Raw genomic sequence first — 27,191 nt, forward strand, 5'->3', positions numbered from 1 at the left:
TTTGCATGGGCTGATGCAAAGTGAAAAGTGCTATCAACAAAGTAGCTGCAATATTATAAGATGACCAGCCATGAATGACAGCTGTTCTCAGCAGTACAATGATCCAAGGCAACTCTGAAGGACTTACAATGAAAAATGCTATCCTTCCCTAGAGAAAGAACTGATGGTATCTGAATACAGATTGAAGCATACATTTTTAACATAATTTTTATTGAGGTTTTTTCTTGTCAATGTTTTCTTTCACAACATGACTATTATGAGTATGATTTTCATGACTGTACATGTATAACCTGTATGAAATTGCTTGCCTTCTCAAGGAGGGAGGGGAGAGAATTTGAAACTCACAGTTTTAAAAACAAGTGTTAAAAGTTGTTTTTACATGCAACTGGAGAAAAATAAAATACTAAATAAAAGCTTAAAAAAAACATGCCCCCTTAAATGTCCGAACCCTGAAACAAATGCCAGTTACCCAATACTAGTTATGGCTTTGTCTTTACCATCACTTCATTAAGTCTATTGGAGAGTAAAGAAACCCTTGTGGAAAGTATCCTAGAGCTCATGCTGGTCATGATCAGCCTTCCCTTCTCCCTTCCTTCCAGAAGCCTTAGAAGAAAAAAAAAAAGATTTCTCATTAGGGAATTTGACTGCATAAACCTAAACTTTTCCCACTTTTTCAAGGAGTGGGGCACAGAGCAGCAATTTCATAAACCCCTGGACCCTGCCTCAAAACTTGTAATCATAGGAGAGTCCACCTTGTCTTGTTCTATGTATTCAGAAGCTACAAGTAGGTTAGTAGGTTGGAGTTGAGGCTAGGTGGAACAAAGCCACAGAACTCTAATAAGAAAACTTCTGCTTTGTGCTCTTCTAGTTATTTTTAATCAGTGTGATAAAAGAGTTGAGTTTTGACTCCGAAACATTAGAGACTTAAGCTAAAGAGAAGGTTCTTATGAAAAAAATCTGAAGGTTCTAGTTGGACCACATGGCCAATTAGAATTAGCAGTGCGGTGTTGCAGCCATAAAAACCAGTGTTCCTCAAATCACGCTGTCTCTACTTATTGGAAGGCACCTTGGAGCCTATCTGGTCTAATCTGTGCATGAACAGGAATTCCTATGAGGACATCTCCAACAAGTGTCTGTCCAGCTTCTGGTGAAGATCTCCACTGATGAGAATTCATCATCTCCTAAGGGAGTCTATTGCACTTTGGGGTAGCTCTGATTGTTAGGAAACTTTTCCTTTTGTTAAGCCTAAATGTGCTCTGTCCCCCATTGCTCCTAGGTTAATATTGGGCTGCATTAATTAAGGGCATCATGTTCAGAAAAGGGCAGTCACATTCCCACTGTGCTCTGCTTTGGTCAGACTTCATTTGGACTTGGATGGCACATTTTAGGAAGTTGAACACAACCCATGGGGGAGCTTAGGATTTGGAGCTAAAAGGATCCTTAGAGGTCATCTAGTCAAATCCCCTTATTTTACAGATAAAGAAACTGAGGCTTAGAAAGGTGAAACGACTTGTCTTGTCCAGGGTAGAAACATGTCAAGAGAACAATTTGGGTGGTGAGGGGACTGGAAGAGATCAGATCACACCCTGAGTGAATGTCAAAACCAAATCTAGTACTGTGATCTCCAGTCTAGAATGCAACTGCCAATCTCTCCCTCTCTCCTATCCAGCCAGGTTCTAGACTGGAGAGCTGGGTTCTAGAACTGGTTTTGACATTTACTCAGGGTGTGATCTGGTTTTCTTCAGTCCCTTCACCAAAATCATCTTCCTGAAGAAATCTATCATGTGACTCCCCAGAGTAGATGCTTCAGGAGCTCCCCATATATTACCTCTAGGATAAAATACAAACTTCTCATCTTGGCATTTAAAGCCCTTTACATTCCTGCACTAGCTGGTCTTTTCATGATTATTGCAGATTATTTTTCTTCACACACTAGGTCCATCCCTGATTCCACCTCTGTGGCCTTTGTGTGAAGGATCCTCCAAGCCTCTGAGGCTCCCAGTCTTCTTTCAAACCTCAGTGCCTTTGCCTCCTCCTGCAGGAAGCCTTTCCTGATTGCCCTGGTTGTTAAGATTCTCTCTGTCCTCAAATTACTTTAAATTACCTTGTGCTGTTGTTCAATTATGTCTGACTCTTTGCAACCCCATTTGGGTTTTTCTTGGTAAAGATATTAGAGTGGTTTTACCATTTCCTTCTCTACCTCATTTTATAGATGAGGAAACTGAGGCAAACAGGGTTTGGTGACTTGCCCAGGGTCACACAGACAGTAAGTGTCTGATATGAACTCAGGAAGAAGAGTCTTTCCCCAACTCCAGGCCAGCCCTCCATCCACTGCCCCACCCAGAAGCCCTAGAACCCTAAATAGCTCCAAAATGGATCCATCTTAATGTACATAATTTATTCCTCTAGGAGAGAGTCAGTTCCTTAGGGGAAGGGACTATTTCTCCTTTTGTCTTCATATCCCCAGTACTTAGATAAGTGGAAGGTGCTTAATAAATGCTTAATGGGTTGGAGTGAATCTGACAATAGCCCAGGTCAGGGTTCTTTCCAATCCTTCAAGGCTCAGTTCCAAGTCTATGGTTGTTTTTCTGTTCTTTTGTTTTAAAGAACAGATGACATGATCACGTGGTCTCAACTTGCTCTTGAATTTTGGATTTGAGTGAGGCAGAGTTGTACAGAGTAGTCAGCCTCATTCTCTCTTCCAGGGTCATCTAAGTCCAGTGGCAAGCCAAAAGCCAGCACAACTGGTTATGGCCTGGGATCCAGTGGATTACCCTGGTGTCTTAGATTTCTGACCAGTCTTTAAGCCATCCGCAGCACCTGCTTTAGTTGCCTTCATGGATGTTGAAACAAATTGTTCTCATCCTCCCATTCTGCCAGGGGAAGGCTTCACATACTTGGGGTAGACATTGCCCTAACTCACCCATGGGTTGAGGTCTGTCAGGTACTCTCAACCTGAGATGGTTTTACCAGGGTGTGGCTGCTCTGCAAGCTATAGCTTCTTGAGGTCGCAAGTGAATTGAGTGCCAGGTATATACCAAAGGGGAGTGAGCAGCCCTGAAAAGGGCTCAGCAAGCCCTGACCAGGGGTGTTAATCCTCCTTGTTGAACACCCCATATACCCCAATTCAAGTCTCTTTTCTGCAGGAAGCCCCCAGTGATGTTCCCCCGTTGACTTTCTGCAGGACAGTACATTCACAGTTCATACTACACCAATAGGCACTGGATTCATTCTTTCTTACTATAATTTCCAGCTCGATCAGGAGTTCTTGAATCTCCCATGGTGCCCAGAGCAGTGCTGGACACAAAAGCTGTTCACTTAAAGTTACTTAGCGGGATTTCATCATCATCAGGTCTTGTTTCCCATCAGCTGCAGCCTTTGGATTTGACTCTTCCATCACCACGACCTACCCTTCCCTTCCTCCTCCCCTCCCCCCAAAGCTCATTACCAGAAAACTCATCAGATCTTGATTGCATCAGCTTTGATAAGCACAACTCACCAGCACCTGCCTAATCCCTGCCTCTCTGATTGGAAGCTCAGGGGAGGAGCAAACATTTTCTCCTCAAGCTTCCCTTTGAAGAGGGTTCAGAATCCCAGTCAGTTCTACATTTCTTATCAACTGTCCCTTGGGATTTGACTCCACCTTCATCATAGCCTTGCCTCAGGTACCTTCCCCCTCCTAATCCCCTTGGCCCTTTCTGCTTCCTTTTGTTTTGTCATCTTTCTCCTTTAAGTTGTAAACTCCTTGACAGCAGGGTCTGTCTTTCTTTTTCTCATCCATATTTTGGTACAGTGCCTGGTACACAGTAGGTTCTTAATATATGTTTATTATACTGTGTGTTTCTTTGAATATCGGTTACACAATTCTCCAATTATTTGAGAATACCAGGCATTCCTAAAACAATCCTGACCTCCAGTGGCTTCCAGAGGAACTGGAACAAGGCTGAAGATTTGGGAAAGTTTCTGGATGTTGGATAACCTCCCCAAAGCTGGCTTGGAATGTTCTGGCCATGAGACAGGAGGAACATGCAACTAGAATACTACCAGCCTCAAACTACTTAGAAAACTGTGCATTGAGTAGAAGAAATCTTCCTATCTTGGGTAGAGCAAAGAGCAATACCACTCTATTTTGTGTTCTCCTCTCTCCTTCCTTTTCACTTTCTCCATCAAGCTTCTTTTTGAGACAGGGGATTTCAGCCTCTCAGGGATCTGAATCATTCTTTACTATTTAACAAGCACTACCATACGTCTACTCTGTATCTGGTACTGTGCTATACAAAACCAAAAAGGAATCCTTACCCTGGTTTGTGCTGAAGGGCACCACCCCACTAGACATTAAAGGAAATTAAACTCATTTTATGTACCCCCATCTCCTCCCCTGAAGGAATAAAACCATGTTTATAATTGTCTTCTTTCTCTAAGGAATGCCTCCATCCTTCCAGCCAGTCACTCAGCTTTGAAATTTGAATGTTGTCCTATGTGCATCCTATGTGTGTCCATACTTCCATGCAACTGGTGGCCAAGTTTTGATTCTACTTCTACAATAACTTCCCTGTCTCTCATCTCCATTCACACAACCATCATCCTAGGTCTGGCCTTCAATTTTTCTTACCTGTACGACTAGCCTCCTGATCCTAAAATTAATCTCCATAGACCTCTACATACATGATATATTTCTCTAGTAGAAAGTCAGTTCCTTGAGGACAGGAAGTCTTCCTTTTGTTCTACCTGGTAGATGCTTATTACATGTTTATTGGGTTGCATTGAATCTGACAGTTGCTGGGGTCAGAGCTCTTCCCAGTCCTTCATGCCCCAACTCGTCTCTTTCCTCCATGAAGCCCCCAGTGATGTCCCTCTCATTTGAACTCCTGCAGGACAGGACATTCACAGTCCATGCCACAGAAATGTGCACTGGATTCACTCTTTCATACTATAGTCATGTCTTTCCAGTTAGATCAGCAGTAGGTATATAGTAGGTATAATGCCCTACACAGAAGCGGACAGAGCTCTGGGCCTCAGAAAGACCCAAGTTCAAATCTAACCTCAGACAATTACTAGCTGTGTGATCCTGGGCAAGTCATTTAGCCTTTATTTACCCCTGTTTCCTCAATTTAAAAAATAGAAATAATAATAGCTCCTACCCCCCAGGATTGTTGTGAGGATCAAATGAGAGAATAATTGTAAAGCCCTTAGCATAATAGTACCTAATATATAGTAGGTACTTAATAAATCCATCCTTCCCTCTTTCCTTCCTTCCATTCCTCCTTCCCTTTCTCCCTTCTTCCTTCTCTCTCTCTCCCTTTTCTTTCTTCCCTCTTTCCTTTCTTCCCTTCTTTCCTTCTTCCTTTCCTCCCTCTTTCCTCCCTCCTTCCTTCCCTCTCTCCTTCCTTCCCTCCTTTCCTTCCTTCCTCCTTTCCTTCCATCTCAGATGGTGCTCAGCACAGTTCTGGACACAATAACTACTCTGAAAGTACGCACTACGTTGAATGTGAGCGTGGGACTTGATCATTTCTCAGGTTTCTCCAAACTGTAATTACAAAATCCAGAGAGTGTCAGACATTCCTAGAACAATCCTGACCTCCAGTGGCTGGCAGAGGAACTAGAATAAGACTGCTGCCTCTGGATACATCAAGGATTTTGGAAAGTTTCTGGATGTTGGATAACCTCCCCAAAGCCAGCTTGGGATATTCCAGGGACTTCTGGCTATGAGACAGGAAGAACACTTAGGGTCTCAGGTCACTACTAGCCTCAAACTACTTGAAAAACTGTGTAGGATTCCCCATAGGTCCCTGAGCAGAAGTCTTCCTATGTTGGGGTAGAGCAAAGAGGAATACCACTACTTTGTGTTCTCTCTCCTTCCTTTTCACTTTCTCCATCAACTTCTTTTTGAGCCAGAAAATGTGTGTGGAGTGCCCTAGGATTTGATTCCAGAGTTGAGGCTCCCTTAGAGGTCATCTGTTCTAAAGTATGTATAGACAATAGGACTTTTGAATCATCTCAGAGAAATGAGATGGTTTCCCTCAGCAGATTTCCATCAGCCATCATTCTTTAAAAAAAAACAATATTATGCACCTTTAGTAGGGATCCTTCCCCTGACAGTCAGGAATTTGTTTCATAGGTTGCTCTTTCAAAAGAACTAGAGAGTGGAGAAAGGGTTGAAATTCTCTTCATCCTTTAAATACTAGCCTCAAATGGCCCCTACTGCTCAAAGTTTTCACTTCCCTCACCAATCAAAAGTGATCTTTCTCCTCAGACTTCACATAACACAGCTTAACTTGTCTATGTGTGCATAGTGGTCTATATTTTTAAATATATTTTAAACTCTAACATATAGGAAGAAAGAAAAGGAGGAAAGGAGGAGAGAAGGGAGGAAGGGGGAAAGGAAGGGAGAAAGGAAACAAACGTGTTAAGTACCTACTTTGTAGCAGGCATTATGCTGAGTGCATGTAGATGCCACGTGTCATTTATCAGACTGCTGGCTCTCCCAGGGTAGGGATTGTGTGTGTGTGAGCAGATCTTGTGTGTTCTCCATCTTTCTCTGTCCCTCAGCAGCCAGGACCATGCCTCATATGTAGCATGTACTTAGTATATGTTGGTGAAATTTTATTTACCCCAAACCTCATGATTTCATGTGAACAGTAGTATGTAAAGCAGGTTGATCCTGACCAGTGAGTGTCTTCAGAACACCTGAGTCCTAGAATGGTCCAATCAACAAGCATTTATTAAGTGCTTTCTCCCTGTGCTATTCCCTGACTACAAAGACAAAAGTTTCTGTCACTCCTTCCTTCTGAAGGTCTCCCTTGTCTTCAGAGGCACCTGTTCTTTTCCCTCTAGCTTTGGCTTAGTTGAATTGGAATGCCTCCATTTCCTCATTTCTAAAAGGATAGGTCTTTAAGCTCTAGATCTTTTATTCAGTGCTCAAAGCTGAACTGCTACTCACTGCTTCCTCCAACATTTAACCATTTCTGCCTTTGTTCACACTCTCTCTTCTTCCCCAGAATCTCACTTTTTCCTATTCTTCTTTATCTCTTTCCACCTGGATCCTGCTCAGCCCAAAGCCCACTTCTTTCACGAAGTCTTCCCTGAATCCTCCCAGTCCCCTGAGATCTTTCTCTCCTTTGAACTCCCATAACACTTGGGGTCTGTATGATTTTATTTGATGAGTGATGTAGTTATAACAGGCTTACAGAATGTGCTCCAGCATTTTTGGGGAACCAAAACCAAAGACAGGTGAACTGACTTGTCTATGGTCACCTTACGGGTCACTAAAAGAGCTTGCATTTAAATCCAGATGCCCTGACTCCAGGTCCAAATCTCTTGCCACACCATCTCAGCTGCTTTGTAGAACCTGTTCTTTTTTCATGTGTGAATGTTCTATCTTTCCAACCAGACTGGTAACTCTTTGAAGTCAGGACCATGCCTCATTTTTTCTTCCAACTCTGCTGATGATCAGCCTGTGAAGTCTTTAGTCTGGAGTCACTTCTTTTCTGGAGGGCAGTTAGGGGGTGCAGTGGATCGAATACCAAGCCTGGAGTCAAAAAGACTTCCTGAGTTTAAATTTGGCCTCAGACATTTAATAGCTTTGTGATCCTGAACAAGTCACTTAACCTTGTTTGCCTCAGTTTCCTCATCTGTAAAATGAGTGGAAAAGAAAATGGCAAACCTCTCCAGTATCTCTGCCAAGAAAACCCTAAATGGGGTCATGAGGAGTTGTACATGACTGGAAAACCACTGGACAGCAACCCATACTTGTTTTCTTTGCATTTTCCCCAGATACCACTATGGAGATGACTTTTTCTGCAGCCTGTTGGTTCCTCTGGTCCTAGCTGGTGGAAAGTGGACTCCCCTGAAGCCTGGGTGGGAGAGGCAAGAACCTGAAGCCCTTGTGTGCTCCAGAGTTGCTTCCAAAGCTGGATGCTGCCATGTGCAGCCTGGGGGTGGTAAGAAGACTTCAAAAAAGATGAGGGAAGGGTGTTCCTTTCAAGAGAGTTGGGATCTGCCTGCCTGTGTCTCATATGTCCTCTTTATTCAAACCTGGCTGCTCCTTCTACAGATTACCTTAGATTGAGAATTGGGTATGTGTTGTGGTCCTGTTTTCAATTGGGATCTTTCTTATCCTGAGTAAGAGATGAAGGGAATGAGAGAAAATTTAACTATTTGTAAAATTAATTTTATTTATTTTCAGTGTTCTACAATCACTACCATATAACTTAGATGATTATTTTTCCCTCCCTCTACCCTACGTCCCCCCTCCCTCCCTGAGATGGCATACAATTTTATATAGGTTCTACTCAAACATTCTTATTAAATATATTTTTACTACAGTCATGCTGTGTAGAAGAATTAAATTGAATGGGAGAAATCATATAACAAACCAAAATATAATACACACACAAAAAAATGATCTGCTACATTCTGCAATTGAATTCCATAGTTCTTTCTCTGGATATGGAAGGTATTTTGCCTTAAAAGACCATTGGGAATTTTTTTTTAAGTCCTTGCATTGCTACAAAGTTCCAAGTCTACCAGAAAAAACTCTCACACACTGTGGTTGTTGCTATGCACAAAGTTCTCCTGGTTCTGCTCCTTTCACTCAGCATCAGTTCATATAAGTCTTTCCAGGCTTCTCTGAAGTCTTCCTGTTCATCATTTCTTATAGCATAATAGTATTCCATTACATTCATATACCATAATTTGTTCAGTCATTCCCCAGTTGATGGGCATCCCTTTGATTTCCAGTTTTTGACCACTGCAAAGAATGTTGCTATAAATATTTTTGTATATGTGGGACCCTTTCCCATTTTTATGGTCTCTTGGGGATACAGTCCTAGAAGCGATAATGCTGGGTCAAAAGGTAGGCACATTTTTGTAGCCCTTTGGACATAGTTCCAAATTGCTCTCCAGAATGGTTGGATCAGCTCACAGCTCCACCAATGATGAAGTAGTGTTCCAACTCTCTCACATCTTCTCCAACATTTATCATCTTCCTGTTTTGCCATGTTGACCAATCTGATAGGTGTGATGTGGTACCTCAGAGTTGTTTTGATTTGTATCTCTCTAATCAATAGTGATTTAGAGCATTTTTTCATATGATTATAGATATCTTTAATTTCTTCCTCTGAAAATTGCCTGTTCATAACCTTTGATCATTTATCAATTGGAGAATGACTTGTATTTTTGTACATGACTCAGTTCTCTATATATATTCTAGAAATGCGGACTTTATCACCTACAATAACTGTAAAAATTCTTTCCCAGTTTTCTACATCCCTCCAAATTTTGGTTACATTGGGTTTGGTTGTGCAAAAACTTTTCAGTTTAATGTAATCAAAATTGTCCATCTTGCATTTCATAATGCTTTCTCTCTCTTCTTTAGTCAAAAATTCTTCCCTTCTCCACAAATCTGATAAATACACTATTCCTTGCTCCACCAATTCACATAGTATCCATCTTTATACATAGATCATGTACCCATTTGGGTTTTATTCTTGTGTATAGTGTCAGGCATTGGTCTATGCCTAGTTTCCACCACACGGTTATCCAGTTTTCCCAGCAATTTTTGTCAAACAGTGAGTTCTTATCCCAGAAGCTGGGGTCCTTGTGTTTGTCTAACAGTAGATTGCTATATTGCTACATTGTCTATTGTGTCTTGAGTACCTATCGTATTCCACTTGTCTACCCTTTTGTTCCTTAGCCAGTACCAAGTGGTTTTGATAATTTCTGCTTTATAATACAATTTGAGATCTGATAGGGCTAGGCCACCTTCCCTAGCATTTCTTTTCATTAGTTCCCTTGATATTCTGGACCTTTTCTTCTTCCAGATGAATTTTGATACTATTTTTTCCAGCTCTAGAAAATAATTATCTGATAGTTTAATTGGTATGGCACTAAATAAGTAAATTAATTTAGGTAAAATTGTCATTTTTATTATATTGGCTTGGTCTACCCATGAGCAACTGATGTTTTTCCACTTACTTAGATCTGACTGTATTTGTGCTGAGAAAATTTAACTCTTTATAATGGAAGCCCTGCTAGAACTCAAGGCTTAGATGTCACCTAAATGGGAGGGGTTGGTAGGGCCTGGTCTTGATATTATTCAGTAAGGAAGATGATTATAAGGTGAAGGCCCCTTTTTTTGAGAACTGACTACTCCAATGTCAGATCGTTCTTAGAGAAGAAGCATGCTATCATGGAAAGAGTGTTAGATTTGGGGTCAAGAAAGACTGAGATTTCTTCCTACAGCCCTTACTAGCTTTTTTACCATGGGCAAGTCATTTTATTTCTCTGACCCTCAATATTCTCATACGTAAAATGGGTATAATAATTCTCCTATGACTTATTTCACAGGACTGGTAAGATCAAATGAAATTATGTTTGTCAATTACTTTACAGCCCTTAAAGTGTTATAAAAGTTTCAGCTATTATTATAATATCTAGCATTTATGTAGCTCTTTAAGGTTTGCAAAGAGCTTTTTATATATTATCTCATTTTATCATCACTACAATCCTGAGATAAGTGCTATCATTATCCCCATTTTACAGCTGAGTTTGAGAAAAGTTGAGTGACTTGCCTGGGGTCACATAGCTAGTTAGTGTCTTAGTCAGGTCCTCTGTGCCACTGAACTGCTTGTTATCACCATTATTATTTTCCCTACCTCTCAATGCTGACTGCTCCTATAGTTCAGAATGTCTTCCATTCTTCTCTTTGTTAAAAGTCCTACTGATCTCTCAAGGCCCAGCTCAAACTAGATTCACTCTTGTGGATCCTTCCCTGATCATGCCAGCCCACAGGGGCTTTCCCCACTTCTGAACTCCTCTAGTTTTAAGTATCTAGGTCTTTTTAATATTAAAAAAATACATGATATTGTATACATCATGTATACATGATACGTGCATCCCCAAGTGAAAAAAATTAGATAATTCCTGTTCATTAATTGAGAAAACATAAAATGATATAAAATTGTTCTGAATTCAGTAATTTTAAAGTGAAATTAATCATATTAATTAACCAATTAAATTAACTGAATTAAAGTGTAATTAATCGTATCAAATGTATTCATTGTAGCAGCATGTACATATATATGGAAAAAATAGAATGTCCATATGTGTGATATAGTCACCAAAGCATATATTTGTATATTAATTTATTTTGGATTGAGAGGCAACTTGGTATATAGTAAAAGAGCTGCCTTCCAAGCCAGTAAAGTATGGATACAAGTCTTGCCTCTGACCCATATAAGCTGTGTGGTCCCAGGAAAGTCACTTAACTTCTCATTGCCCCAAACCAGAGAATCTGAAAGTGTGTTCTGAGATGCCCTGTGGGTCCCAGGACCCTTCCCAGGGTTCCTGGAAGACAAAACTTCTTTCATAAAAATACTAGAAACTTATTTGTCTTTTTCACTCTCAATTCCTCATAGGCTTATAGTGGAGTTGTCCAGAGGCGATGAAGATATTAATTTACCTTATTGAATTTTATGCAATAGAAAATTTTTGAAAAGTATTATGGTGCCAGTTAATTTATGGCATTATTTTGAGACCAATCATTCAGAATTTAAAGAAAAAGAAATTGAATATTTTGTTTTACAATTACATTTTTTTTAACTTTTTGGGGAAGGCAATAGGTGTTAAGTGACTTACCCAAGGTCACACAGCTAGTGAGTATCTGAGGTAGTGTTTGAACTCAGGTTCTCCTGATTCCAGGGCTGATGCTCTATCCACTATGGCACCAACCTGCCCCACGACTGAATATTTTAAACATTGACATTACAAACTTTTTAAAAGTCAAAAGTTGCTCACTATAGCTTCTTAAACTAGAAATGAAATAGTCACTGAGGTATCTTACAAGGTTATTTTATTGCATTAGCTGGAGAAGTGTATACAATGGCTGAAAGACAGAATAAGCTTTAAACAGATGCCATTTCTGGATACTTACTGCCTGAAAAGCAAGTAAGTGCCACTTTCCAGTTAGACAGGAGCTCACTGAATTAAAGATTTAGCTGAAAACAAGAAGACTGTTACTATTTCGTGTGCAGAATTGTACTTTTGCTCTACAAATGGACAAATCTACAGACATGAATGGACTTGCTCTTTTGCTTTGTCTAGTACCAACAAAGCTTTGAAAAATGTCTTTCATGTTCCTGCCATATAATAGGTGCTAATGGTTATCAATAAATTGATTGATTCTGTGAGTGCTTGGCAACAAACATACAAGATGCTAAAATATTCAAAGTATTGAATAACCTTTTTGAGTCTCCTGGTTTATTCTGGCGCAGCTGGGTTGATATTTGTGTTGATGGTACAAAAGCAATAGCTTTACCAAGCTGCTGGTGCCTTAGTGAGAATAAGACAGTGGAACCAAATTCTATTAGACATCATTGTATATTTCACTGTCAGACACTCACTGTAAAAACTAAAAATAAAATGCCAGTTTCACTTAAGAATGTCCTCGGCAAAGCAATAAAAATTATTAGTTTCATTAAATCTTGACTTTCAAACATACTTTTTGAAAAGATATTTAGTGTGACAAAATGGGAAGCATGCACAAAGGACTTTTACCACCTCCTAATGTAGGATAATTGCCTCAAGGAAAAGGTTTTGTTGTTTGTTTTTCTATTTGCCTTCAGATTGAAACAGAATGAAAGTTTGGATATAAATTACTATTATAAATTACCTGCCATGGCAACCTACTTGGAGGGGCTAGATTTTGCTATTTTTGTAAACAATAAGGAAAAAAAAATTGAGTACAATCTGGGGGGGGGAACCTGCAGCTTTGAGGCCACATGTGGCTTTCTAGGTCCTCAAGTGAGGCCCTTTGACTGAATTCAGACTTGACAAAACAAAGGTTCCCACCTCTGAGAGGCCCTTTTATAGAAAACCATGGAAATGGTTTTTTTTTTTTTGAGAGTAGCCTAACCTTTTTCTTTCCTTTTGTATGATTATTTTTGTAAATAGTATTTCAATTTTTCAATTATATGTAGAGATAGTCTTTATAATTCATTTTTTATAAGATTTTGAATTCCAAAATTTCCCCCCCTCCCATCCTTCCTTCTCAAGATGGTAAGCAATCTGATACAGGTTATACATGGGCAATCAATCATGCTAAACATATTAAGAAAAAACCCTTGCGCAGCTGTTTAACACAGAAGCTGAACTAGCACTTTCTTCACGTGACACCATTTTTACTTGAAATAATGACTGACAGACAAACTGTGGTTACTCAGACTCGAGTATTTGGCAGACATTTTCTAGAACATGAACAAAGTGTGCCTGTCATTTCAAGAAGAAAACAACTGACATTATTTTTGCCAATGATAAAATATAAGCTTTCAAGTGAAAATTAAAATTTTAGAAAACTTGCAATTTTGATCTTGACATCTTCCTAATACTGAAAGACTTTTTTTAACAAGATTGATAGTGATAGTGATAAATGCAATTTTTTGACTATTGTACAATGAAATGTGTCAACCATTTGAAAGATCTGTATAACTCAGTGAAGCTATATTTTCCAAATGACCAATGCACAAAAAATGCCTGGGTAAAAGATTCATTCATAGTGTGTAATTGACCAGTAGATTTTAACATAACAGAGTATGGAAAGTTCATTGATATGATCTCAGATTTTACATTTCAACTAACCTTGAAGAGCTTACCATTTGTTGAGTTTTGACATAGTATCAAAGAAGAGTATTCACAGTTGTCTGAAAAGGTTAATTTTATTAGTCAACTATGTGAATCTGGATTGGCTTCATATACTTCAATCAAAGCAACATATCACAATGGATTTGATGTAGAAGGAAATATGAGAAGCCATGTCTAATCCTGTCTTCTTAATATTAAGTCAGACATTAAAAATATTTGCAAAAGATGTAAAATAATGCCATTCTCCTCACTAATTTTTCTGGAAAATACGGTTATTTTTCATAATAATATGTTATTTATGTTAACTTGTAATGGGTCTATTATATTTAAATGAGTTGCAAAATATTTAAATTATTTTTAATATGGTAAATATCAATAGATATAACCCACATAAACAAAAACTTTTTGAGACCCTCAATAATTTTTAATGGTGTGAAGGGAAAATGACAAGGAGAAAATGACAAATGTTGGAGGGGATGTAGAAAAATTGGAATACTAATACACTCTCGGTGGAGCTGTGAATTGATTGAACCATTTTGGAGAGTAACCTGGTATACGCCCAAAGAGATATAAAACTGTGTGTACCCTTTGACCCAGAAATACCACTATTATGAGGCCTCTTTCCCAAGGTGGTCAGGAAAAAAAGAAAAGAAGCTATCTGTTCTAAAATATTCATAGCAGTTCTCTTTGTGGTGGGGGAAATTGAGAGGATGCCCATCAATTGCGGGATGGTTAAACAGGTTGTAATATGTGATTGCAAAGGAATACTCCTGTGCTGTAAGAAATGATGAGCTGGTTGATTTTAGAAAAACATGGAAAAGCATGTGTGAAATAATGAAGAGTGAAATGATCAGAACCAAATATTGTATACAGTAACAGTATTTGAAGAATAACTGTGTACAACTAAACTATTCTGAGTATTAGGAATATTCAAAATAAGTACAAAGGACCTATGAAGTAAGATACTATCTAGTAGTATCTAGAGACAGAACTGATAAAAAGAAGTATGCAAATAGAAGTAACAATATATTTTAAAAATAAAATATATATATACACACAAACACACAGATGCATATACATATATACATATATGTATATCTCAAGTGATGGCCTTCTCTAGTGTGAAGTGGGGAGGGAAGGAGATGATTTAGAACTTAAAATATAACCAAAAAAAAGTAAATTAAAATTTTTTTAGAGTATAAAGAGGTCCTGAGACCGAGAAGTTTGAGAACTGATACTCTGTACAGCTCATTAGCCCCCTAAGTTTCAGGGAAGGTGCTGACCAGCACTGATAGAGGCAATTCCCCATTTAGGCATTCCCTATCCTAATGAAATCACAGGTCTGGTCCCTATCCTTGGTGTAGGGAACTCCCAGTGAGCACATCTCCTCTACCAATGCAAATCAGCACTTCAGTGACTCTGAGTCTTTGGGGAATTGCCAGGGCCCCACACAGTAAAGTCAAAGGCAGAACTTGATACTGGGTCTTCCTGAATCAGAGGCCAGTTATTTATGAATTCAGAGGTTCCTTGCAATAATTCCTTGGCTCCCAGGTTGAGAAAACTCCTTGGCATGAATTACCTCACAGTCTTATTTATCTTTTCATGTCCTAGGTATAAAATGCATTGCAAAATCTAAAGACTTATATAAATGCTTTTATCATCATTATCATCATCTGTCTTATCTTTGCAACCAGATTGTCAATATTAGCATCTAGCAAGTTGTAGATAATAAATAAATATTTGCTGATTCCTTGATTGAGTCAGATCATAGGCATTAGAACAGAAAGTGACCCTCTACATCTTCTAACCAAACCCTTTAATTTCACAGATGTAGAAAAAGAGATTCAGCGATCCAATGGGTGCAGTGGATTGAGTGCTGGATTTGCCATCAGAATGTCAAGGTTCAAATCCCAGCACTGCCTCTCGCTATCTGTGTTTCCAATGAAATTGCTCCCTCCAAAGTTACCAATGGTCTCTTATTGCCAGATCCAGTGGCCTTTTCTCTTTGTTCCCCTTGACCTCTCTGCAGCCTCTGGTGCTGTTTCATCACCCTCTTCTCCATGATACTCTCTTCTCTCTAGGTTTTCAGGACATCACACTCTCCTGTTTCTCCTCCTACCTAGTTGACTACTCCTTCTCAGTCTTCTTTGCTGGATCTTCATCCAGACCATGACCTTTAACTCTAGGTGTTCCATGAGGTTCTGTCTTGAATCTTCTTCTCTTTTCTCTCTGTTATATAACTTAGTGACCTGCTCAGTTCCTAAGGTTTAATGACCATTTCTATGACTCAGTGGATAGAGCTCGGAATCAGGAAGACTTCTTTTTGTGAGTTTAAATCTACCCTCAGAAACTTACTAGCTGTGTGTCCCTGGGCAAGTCATTTAACCCTGTTTCCTCATCTGTAAAATGAGCTGGAAAAGGAAATGACAAACCACTCCAGCATCATTGCCCAAAAAAACCTCAGATGGGGTCACGAAGAGTCAGACATGACTGAGATGACTAAACAACAAAATACCGCTGATTCTGAAATCTATTTATTCTGCTTTATCCTCTCTGCTGACCTCTAATCTCATGCCTTTCAGATATCTCAAACTGGATGTTGAATAGATATCTTAAGCTCAACATTTCCAAAACTGTGCTCTTTATCTTTCCCTCTAAACTCTCTCTCATCCTATCTTCCCTATTATTGTAGAGTGCAATACCATCCTTCTGGTCCCTCAGACTCTCAACCTAGGAGTTATATGAATTTCTCATTATCTCTTACCCACCATACCCAAGTCATTGCTAAAGCTTATTGATTTCACCTTTGCAATACCTCTCAAATATGTCCCCTTTTCTCCTCTGATAGTGCCATCACTCTGGTTCAGGCCCTTATCACCTCACACCTGAGCTATTGCAATAGACTGCTGGGAGGTCTGCCTGCCTCAGATCTCTCCTGATACCAATCTACCTTCCATTCAGCCAACAAAGTAATTTTCCCGAAGTATACATTCAACATTTCACTCACACACACTCACACACACACTCACACACACTCACACACACACTCACACTCACACTCAATAAGCTCCAGTGAGTCACTATGACCTCCAGCATTTAGTATAAAATACTCTCTTGTGTATTCAAATCCCTTCATAATCTACCTCCCTCTTACCTTTCCAGGCATCTTACCCCTTACTCCTTGACACGTCCTCTTGAAGCCAGTGACACTGACCTCCTGGATGTTTCATGAACAAGACACTTCATTTTTGGGCTTGGGGCGTGTCCCCCATTCCTAGAGGGCTTTCCCTCCTCTGCTCCAACTACTTACCTCCTTGGCTTCCTTTAGGTCAAACTACAATCCTACCTTCTACAGAAGTCCTATAGGAAATAAACCTTTTTAAATTCACAAAATCAAAACAGTCCATTTTAAGTCTCCTCCAATCCCTCTTAATTACAATATTTTCCCTCTTTTCATTATTTCCTATATGTTCTTATATAGTTTAGTTTGTCTATACTTGTATGCATGCTGTCTCCTCCACTAAGTCATAAGCTCCTGGAGGGCAGAAATTATCTTTTGTCTTGTACATTTGTTATTCAGTCATTTTTTTTAGCTGTATCTGACTCTTTGTGACCCCATTTGGGGTTTTCTTAGCAAAAATACTGGAGTGATTTGCCATTTCCTTCTCCAACTCATTTTACAGTTGAGGAAACTGAGGCAAACAGGGTGAAGTGACTTGTTCAGGATCACACAGCTAGTAAGCGTCTGAAGCCAGATTTGAACTCAGGAGGATGAGTCTTTCTGACTCCAGACTTGGCACCCAGAACGTAGTAAGTACTCAGTAAAAGCTTATTTCCTCACTGACTTTGAAGGTTTTTGGCAGAAGGTTCTCTCTGGTTGAGTACATATCCATAATTTTTGTTTGTTTGTTTGTTTTTCCCTCTCTCTTGGTCCCAGTGACTGTTGGAAGCCTAAATCTATCTATGTGAGACATCCAAAAGTACTATGGGCAACCTTGGGAGGTAAAGGGTCAAGCCAGGGTCAGATGATCACTTTGTGGGGATATTGTGGAAGGAATTCCTGTCTGTCTCCACTTTAGATAGCTTCTGAGGCTCCATCCATTGCTGCAAGTCTGGAATGCTGTCTATGAATATTTTTAACTAGTGTCTCGTGGAAGAAGGAGTAGTCTTTGTGTCCAAGGAAGGCAGATTTCAGCTCAACATAAAGCAGGAATAATGAGAAACGACTAACCATTGAATGGGCTGCCTTGTGGAAATGAGTTACCCTTTTACTGCAGTGTTCAAATGGATACAGATGATCATCTGTCATGGATACTGTGGCATGAATCCCATCACTGAATGGAAAGTATTTTAAACTGAATGATCTAAATCCTTTCCAACACCAATGATCCCCCCCACCCCCCCAAAAAAACTGGACCTTCTCAGGGAATTTCCAGAAAGGAATTTTTTCTACCAAGGTAGACTAGCACCTTCTCTTCAATTTATACTCCTGGAGAGCTGCCTGGGGCAACTTGAGAGGTTATCCCAGGATCACACAGCAGTACCTCTCAGAGGCAGGATTTGAACTATTTGAACTCAAGTCTTCCTGACCTTGAAATGAGTCCCCTATTCATTACACCACACTACCTTTACAATTCTAGATATTCTAAACACTTCTGAGAAAATATCATTTCTGTCTAGATTGCCAACCTTAATCCCTAGATCAAGGCAGGGATATAAGCTCAAGGCAGCTCTCTAACTCCAAACTGACTTCCCTTTCTCCAGGATGCTCCTCCCTAATTAGAAGCCCTTCTGAAAAATCAGAGATTAAGAGGGACTTCATAGGTCACTTGCTCATTTGCGAGTGTCCAGTCTGTCTTAATTTCCTAACCTGTCCGTGTGCTCCTGACCTTTAAATCAATATTTAAGTTCTTTCTCCCTCTCTGACTCATTCTGACATTTCTTTCCTTAACATTTTTGCTCCCTGATCTCATCCCTACCCCTGCCACAAACACACCCCTAATCTCCATAGCAACTGCCCTCATTGTTCCCTGTTCTGTCACACATTAACAGTTAGTTATGAGCATCCAGAACTTATTAAACAGGCAATTCCACAGAATGTCAGAACTGGGAATGGCCTTAGAAGTCACCCAGGTGAGCCCCCTCATTTTTTAGGTAACAAAACTGGAGATCAGAAGGAGACAGGGACTTGGTCAAGACGACACAGTTGACTTGCCTACAGAAAGATGGAAGTCAGAAGGCATAAGTTCTCTTGTCAGCTCAGCTGCTTAATGTGTTACCTTTGGCAAGTCGCCTTCTCTCTCCAAACCTCAATTTACTCACTCATAAAATGAGGGGTTCCAGTACAATGAGATATCATCTCTTACAGCTACATGAGTTACAGCATTATCATGAGGAACAATTGTGAAAGACTGAGCTACTCTGATCAATACAATGATCCAAGGTAGTTCCAAAGGACTCATGATGAAAGCGTGTTATCCACATCCAGAGAAACAACTGATGAACTCTGAGTGCAAACTGAAATATATTTTTTCTCATTTTATTTCTTGCATTTTTTTGCAATATGGAAATATGTTTTGCATCATTTCATATGTCTAATTGATATAATGCTTGCCTTCTTAATGGGTGGGGATGGGGCTGGAAGGAGGGAGAGAATTTGGAACTCGAAATTTTTTAAAAACAAAGAATGTTAAAAATAAACACATAATACATTTGTTAAAATTAAGGAAAATACAACTATGTGACCTCTGAGGACCGTTTCACCAATCATGGATTAGAACTAGAAAGGACTTTAGAAGCTATCTATAGAGAGGAAACTGAGTCCCCTGGAGGTTAAGTGACTTTCCCAAGTTCATACAGGTAGCTGGCCTAGCACTGATTCAAACTCAAGTAGCATATCTACAATGGAACATTCGTTGAAAACCCTCACAGTGAAGGGAAAGGAACTTAGTCTGCTCCCTCTGAAGAGTCATTTGGTATCAGACCTGCCATTGCTGAAGGTTTCTCCCTCTTAAATCATAGGTGAAAAGATCCAGGAGTTGGGAGATGCAGGGAGTTGGAGGGAGGGGAGGCTGGAGGAATTCATCCAGGAGGCCATGTCCAAAGATTTCCCTTCCTGTCTCTGTGGCCCAAGACAATGGCTCCACCCAATTCCTCCACACAGGTTGAAAGGGAGACAAATTTTCATTTTTAATCTTTTTTGATCTTCATTGTTCTTCCTCTTAATCATGGTCAGATGGTTGTGATTGTGTTAAGAATCTGGGATGAAAATGCATTCTTGTAGCATGTTGCTGTAAGCCCATCCTTGAACTGGGACTTTGAGCTCCAGATGATCCAGACTGAGATCCCATCATAGGGCCACATAGGGCAATTATTCTAGAATTGAGAGTTTTCTGCTCTTCCAGCTGTCGTAACGAAGATCTCTCTCTCACTGTCTCTCTCTCTTTCTCTCTGTGTTTCTCTCTCAGTCTCTCTCTCTCTCTTCTTTCCTCTTCCCCTCTCTCTGTTGCTCTCTGTCTCTTTCTTTGTCTCTCTCTCTTTCTCCTCTTTGCCCCCTCCCCCTCCCTCTCTCTCTGTCTCTTTCTCTCTCTCTCTCTCTCCAGATGTATGGCCAGATCTAAGAGGAGAGGTATTATTATTCCCATTTCAAAGATGAAGAAACTGATGCCTAAGCTCACTTAATGCTAGGTCTGAACTCAGGGCTTCTGCCTCCAAAATTCACATACCAGCAATAAGAAGAAAGTAACAGAGGGTAAGTCCTAGGATAACATATATCTCCAAGGTCACTGGGATCAGTGCTCTCCCTAACCTTGTGTAGGAGGAAGAGAAAGGATCCATCCCAAGATCTTAAGATGACACCACTGTTTTCTCTATAAGCAAGTCGAAGAAGCTCATGTGACTGTTGGCAGAAGAGGGTGGAAGATTCATTGAGGTGTGCTCCAGATCCATCTGGCTCAACCCACCTTGTGTCAGAGTCCTCTGAGGGCAGATCTGGGGTGGGGGGGAAGGGAGGAGAGAAGGAGAAGGTCAGGCTTCATTGAGAATGAATAGGGGAGGAGTTGCAGAAATATTTGTCTCCAGGCCACACATAGGTGCTATGGGCTCTTTTCACCATTAGCCTAATTTATTGCTGTCTGGGCTGAGCTCCAGGGGAGCAGAATAAGCCAGATCAAGCCAAATGTTTGTTGATTTTATAGACCTAGCCTCCTGGCTTTCTGCACAATGACTGGCCCTGTGCCAAGGTAAGGGAGGGGGCCACAAAGCAGTGTAAATGGAGCAGGTAATGAGGGCCCCAATATTCTTGAAAACAGGGCTATTTTATGCTTAGAGAACTGGAAGCAACCACCATTATACTGGTATAGTACTGAGTAATGATATTTAAGAAATCAAGAGAGTCTTTATTTGGGAAAAGGATTAAAATCAATGTCAGATCTAGAGTGGTCTATTGAAGTCACCTAGTTCAAATGCTTAATTTTATAGATGAGGAAACTAAGACCCAGAGAGAAATAATTTTGTCATGATTGTAGAGATGCTAAAGAGCATCTAGAGGGGTCTTCTGACCCCTGACCCAATCAATATCAATCCTTTCCATTGCACCATCCTACCAGTTTGTGCTGGTAGTATGGAGGCAGAAGAGAAATGAGTCTAGCAAAAATACAAGAGGGAGAAAGAAGACAGTGAAAGACTAAAACCCAAGTCTCTTAACTCCTATACAAGGCTCACTATTTGGAGAAAATGAATCATGGATCTTGAATGGTCCATGGTAGCCAGAGGGAGTGTGAAATAGTGGATAGGGGGCTTAACTTAGGAAGACCTGGATTCAAATCCCCACCTAAGATGCTTGCTTACTCTGTGTTGCCCTGAACAAGTCACTTAAATTTTTCTGTGCCTCATTTTCCTCATTTGTAAATTAAGGGATTTGATCTCTAAGGTCCCTTCTATCTCTAGTTCTACGATCCTATGAATGGGGTAGCAATGTGGTTACTGGAGAAAGTACTAGCTTGGAAGGCAAGAGATTTGGATTCTAGTCTCAACCCAGCTGCTAGTTAAGAGACCTTGGTCAAGTCACTTTATTTTTGTGGGCCTCAATTTCCTCATTAATCAAATGAAGAGGTTGGTCTCAAGTTGATTGTTGAGTTCTCTTCCAGCTTTGGTTGTATAACCCTATGTTCCTAAGAGGTGGATTTGTACCTTGACTTGCAAGCCAAAGTGGTTTCTTGAGACATCCAACACTATGGCTGAGATCAGAAGTCTGTGCGAAGAAGTGTGTAGATGCAGATTGGAGATGGACATAGCTAGTGAAGATAAGACCATTTAGGAGATGTAGATCAAGAGAGAAGAGAAATTCTGAGAGAAGAATGTGGCAATTGTTCCAGTTACTCATCCCTTTAGTTGGGCCTAAGTACGACTGCCATCTGTGGTAGCCACACTGCTGGTTAGCCTCTTCTGGATTTCCTCTTTGATGGTTTTCTTTTCCACAAACAGTGGAGGGCTGAACTGTACCTATCCTATAGGAAGATGAGATACCTAGCTGCTCCACCACCCCTACCCCTCACTTCATTCCATTCAGGCCTGTGGTGGGATCAAGGCAAGCCTTGTCAGTCAGAAAGGAAGTTATATTAACTCTACCACCATTTCCTACTAGGGAGAGTATAGACATATCCTATTAGGGATAAGTGGGGGTGGAAAAAGACACAGGGCTTACCTAAGATAGTTTCAAATCTGAAAGGGGGCAAGATTATAAGTAAACCCGCAGAAATATTAAGATGTATGAATGCCATATGCTTTTCTAATCAAATTAAAGGAAGGAATCATGGCATCATGTATTCATAGCTAAAAGGGACCTTTGATAATATCTTAAAGACCAATTCTCTATAACAGTAAAGATCCTGGCATGCACAGGAGGGCCTGCTGTACAGACTCTTAGATCTGCTTTTCTAAAAGGGAAGCAACTTTTGAGGGGTCAACAATCACTTTAATCCAACACATATATGATTTACTTACTTCAGGAGAAAAAGTCAGCACCTTGAACTTCAGAGAAAATACAAACAGAGAAATAAAGACCAACAGATAGGGCTTCCAACTGTCTGACCATGAGCAATACATACACCACAGATCAATAGACAGATCCAACTGTCTGACCATTTTATATATACACATAGTTACCAGAGAAAAAAGCACCAACATCTGGGTTTTCAAAGCCAGGGTGGTCCTTGGTGGATCCCTAGAGTTTCTTCTGGCCAAACAAACACTTCCAATGAGTAAGCCCCAAAGTAAAACCTCATCTCAGAGTATTTATACACTTTTCAGAGCCAGAGGGCATCACGACCCTTGAGAATCAGTGCCTCATTAGAAATTAAATTAATTAATTTATTTAACTTCTAACATTCATTTTCACAAAATTTTGGGTTCCAAATTTTCTCCCCATTTGTCCCATCCCCCCGCCCCAAAACACCGAGCATTCTAATTGCCTCTATCACCAATCTGCCCTCTCTTCTATCATCCCTCCCTTCCCTTGTCCCTATCTTCTCTTTTGTCCCGTAGGGCCAGATAACTTTCTATACCTCGTTGCTTGTATTACTTATTTCCTAGTTGTATACAATAACAACACTCAACAGTTGTTCCTAAAACTTTGAGTTCCAACTTCTCTTCGTCCCTCCCTCCCCACCCATTCCCTTTGGAAGTCAAGCAATTCAATATAGGCCATATCTGTGTAGTTTTGCAAATGACTTCCATGATAGTTGTGTTGTGTAAGACTATATTTCCTTCCATCCTATCCTGCCCCGCATTTCTTCTATTCTCTCTTTTGATCCTGTCCCTCCCCAAAAGTGTTGACTTCACATTGCTCCCTCCTCCCATTGCCCTCCCTTCCATCATGCCCCCCACTCTGCTTATCCCCTTCTCCCCCACTTTCCTGTATTGTAAGATAGGTTTTCATACCAAAATGAGTGTGCATTTTATTCCTTCCTTTAGTGGAATGTGATGAGAGTAAACTTCATGTTTTTCTCTCACCTCCCCTCTTTTTCCCTCCACTAAAAAGTCTTATGCTTGCCTCTTTTATGAGAGACAATTTGCCCCATTCCATTTCTCCCTTTCTCCTCCCAATGTATTTCTCTCTCACCCCTTAATTTCATTCTTTTAAGATATGATCCCATCCTATTCAATTCACTCTGTGCTGTGTGTGTGTGTGTGTGTGTGTGTGTGTGTGTGTAATCCCACCCACTACCCAGATACTGAAAAGTTTCAAGAGTTACAAATATTTTCTTTCCATGTAGGAATGTAAACAGTTCAACTGTAGTAAGTCCCTTATGACTTCTCTTTGCTGTTTACCTTTTCATGCATTCTCTTCATTCTTGTGTTTGAAAATCAAATTTTCTTTTCAGCTCTGGTCTTTTCATCAAGAATGCTTGAAAGTCCCCAATTTCATTGAAAGACCAATTTTTCCCCTGAAGTATTATACTCAGTTTTGCTGGGTAGGTGATTCTTGGTTTTAGTCCTAGTTCCTTTGACTTCTAGAATATCCTATTCCATGCCCTTCGATCCCTTAAGTTCAGGTGCTCAGGTAGGGGCAGGGCTGCCAAACAGGACTCAGTTCCCTCAGGGGGTTTATGCAGAGACCTTCAACAATTGATCCAAGCTCCTGCCTGCTCTGGGAACCCCCATCCGCTGCTGCCTCAGCTGCTGCCTCCCAAGGGGGCCTGAGTTATGGGGGCACCCCACTCCCCTCTCCGTGAACTGAAAAGCCCCTCTCACTGACCTTTGGTGTCTGTGGGTGGAGGGACCTGCAGGGCTGCTGGAGATTCTGTCCCTGGAGCCTGCTTGGATCTGCTCTTCTCGGTGCCACGTGGCCAAGGCAGGGCTGGGCTCTGCTCCGGGTCCAGTGCGCGATGGACCTTTCAGGTCAGTTTTTCAGGTCTCTCTGGAGCAGAATTCTCCTCTGCTCCATTGTTTTGTGGCTTCTGCTGCTCCAGAATTTGTTGAGAGTTCTTCTTTACAGGTAATTTATGGGCTGTGGGTTTGGAGCTAGCATATGTGTATCTTTCTACTCCGCCATCTTGGCTCCTCCCCCTCACTAGAAATTAACAAAAGATGTGGGCCTTCCTACAAAACAAATCTCCCCTAATCAAGCTTTCCTTAATGAAAGATCCATTAATGGGTGGAGAAGATCTTTAACTCTCATTAACATAATTAACATCACACCCCCTCATTTTACAGACAAGAAAACTGAAGTCCAAAAAAGGAAATTAAGCAACAAAAGAAGTAAAACAGGTGCTTATAAGAAGAGCTGAGTTTTCCAATTGATCCAATGTTCTTGTTGATAGAGAATTACTAGGGATGTCACACAGGTATTAACAATTTTCAAAGCATCTTTCAGATTTTTCTTTAACAGTCTGGGTCTCCTTATTTCACCCAGGCTACACATTCAGAGGCTACTCATTGGCCCAATCCTACTTTGGTCAACACAGGAGCTCTAGCCTGCTCTGTTTCCAACCCAATCTAGTTTGCTCCTCCTTGGGCAGTCTGGTGGCCCTCCACCCCAGGGGGAGGGGACGTTGGGGGAGTCCTCACTACAGTGGTGCAGGACTTAGTTCAGACATCTGGTTTGGTTCAGCCCACAGTGTCTCAGAACTTAATAACTCAAGAGATACTCAAGTTTTGACTTCTCATTTAACTGGAATTACAGATGTGTACCTCAGATAGCTTAATCATCTTTATTTTGGCAACAGTAGAGTCTGAGAGTTTTTGGAAGCTTTTGTTATCCTCTTCTCTTTTAGATAACTTGAGAATTGTTCCCTCAAAACCCTCAAAATTATGTCATTCCCATTACAGACCTCATGTGTGTATACTTGATATGACACAGTTGATCTTACAATCTTTGTTTTCTTTAATACCATTTCTATTTCCTTGTAAAACACATTGGGGACTGTGATGTTAAAGTCTAAATATGGATCCAAGACAATCCCAAAGGACTCATGACGAAAAATGCTATCTGCTCCAGAGAAAGAACTGATGGTGTCTGAAAATAGATTGAAGCAAACTATTTTTCACTTTCTTCTTCTTTTTTTGTTTGAGTTTTCTTCCAAAAAATATGACTAATATGAAATATGTTTCACATGATTGCACATGTATAACCAATATCAAATTGCTTACTGTCTTAGGGAGGGGGCAAGGGAAAAAGGGAAGGATAGAATTTGGAACTCAAAACTTAAAAACAAAGAATGTTAAATGTTGCTAGCTGTGTAACCCTGGGTAAGTCATTTAACCCTGTTTGCCTCTGTTTGCTCATCTGTCAAAAAAGTTGGGGAAAGAAATAGCAAACCACCCCGTGTCTTTGCCAAGAAAGCCCAAAATGGAATCACAAAGAGTCTGACATGACTAAAAAACAACCCAATAACAAAATTAATCTGTTACACATAATTGGGGAAAAATAAAAATATTTTTTAAAAAATAAAATAAAGTCTAAATATAGTGGCTTCATGGTCTTTGATGAAAAAAGTAATAAATGCAATAATAAAAGTCTATAAAAATCTGTCTTTTTTCATCTTGTCCTTCTTAAATGTCACAGGGATGATTTCATCCACATTATTTTAAAAAATGAGAAAAGGGACTTATCCCAACTCAGGGCCACTACTTCCAGAAAGCCCTCTTATACTGAAATAATCTATCCTTTACTGTATTGGCACAAGGATAGTAGATAAGAACTCAGAACTAGAGAAGGAGCTTCACACCTTGTCAAGAAGACCAAAAGAGGAGAGGAGTCCCTTTCCCAGGGTCCCCACAAGTGTGCCCAGGCAGCCTGCTACAGCAATAATGAAAACTAGTTTATTCGCTGCTATGTCAATTAAAAGTCTCCAGTGACCAGCTCTGGAAGCATAAGTTATGCAGCTGCACTTTCTGTACTCCAGGCAAAAAAACAAACTGTTACCTGGAATTTTTTTTTTTAAGTAGCTTCAAAGTGTCAGGACAAATGCCATATCCCCTTCTACATCTATAATATGGATACAATGAAAAGTGAAATGATTGATATTGATGATAGCATTGACTGACATTGGTATTCATAATTACATTTAGGTAGATCTTTCAGCACTTTTTACAGATGAGGAAAGAAGTTAAGTGACTTGTCCTTATTTTCTTACATTACACTATATTACCTCCCTGGTGACTCTGAGGGTTAGTGTTGGATCCTTAAATGCCTTCTGAATCATCAAAGATTCTTTGTTTTTTCTTCAGTAGAGCTTGGAGGGAAGTGCATTGTTGGGAAATTATGAGTGATAGCATGAGAAGTTCACCTACAATCCCTCTGGTTACCCCTAGTACCCTGAGGGGACAAGAAGTAGCCACCTTCTGGGGACCTAACTGCCAGTTTGAGCAGAGATCTGGGAGAATAAGCCCAGAGCTTACATTAGTGTTATGAACATGCATGCATTCAAACACATATTTACAGAAGATAAAATTAATTTTGTTGTTGAGTCATTTAGTCATGTCAGAATCTTTGTGACTCCATTTGGGCTTTTCTTGGCGAAGACACTGGATTGGTTTGCTATTCCCTTCTC

At 40.2% G+C, this 27,191-nt stretch overlaps 1 protein-coding gene across 1 annotated transcript in view; it reads left to right on the top strand.

The window, feature by feature from the left end:
* The first annotated feature begins 3,518 nt into the window (after nt 1-3,518).
* The window catches only part of FXYD2 (FXYD domain containing ion transport regulator 2), a 53,003-nt gene continuing 29,330 nt past the window's right edge, over nt 3,519-27,191 (top strand). The window contains exon 1 of the mRNA XM_072610968.1: nt 3,519-3,665. The gene's annotated coding sequence lies outside the window, so the exon portion shown is untranslated. The remainder of the gene's footprint in view (nt 3,666-27,191) is intronic.

This window comes from Notamacropus eugenii, chromosome 5, assembly GCF_028372415.1.
Source record: "Notamacropus eugenii isolate mMacEug1 chromosome 5, mMacEug1.pri_v2, whole genome shotgun sequence".
Taxonomy (NCBI): Eukaryota; Metazoa; Chordata; class Mammalia; order Diprotodontia; family Macropodidae; genus Notamacropus; species Notamacropus eugenii.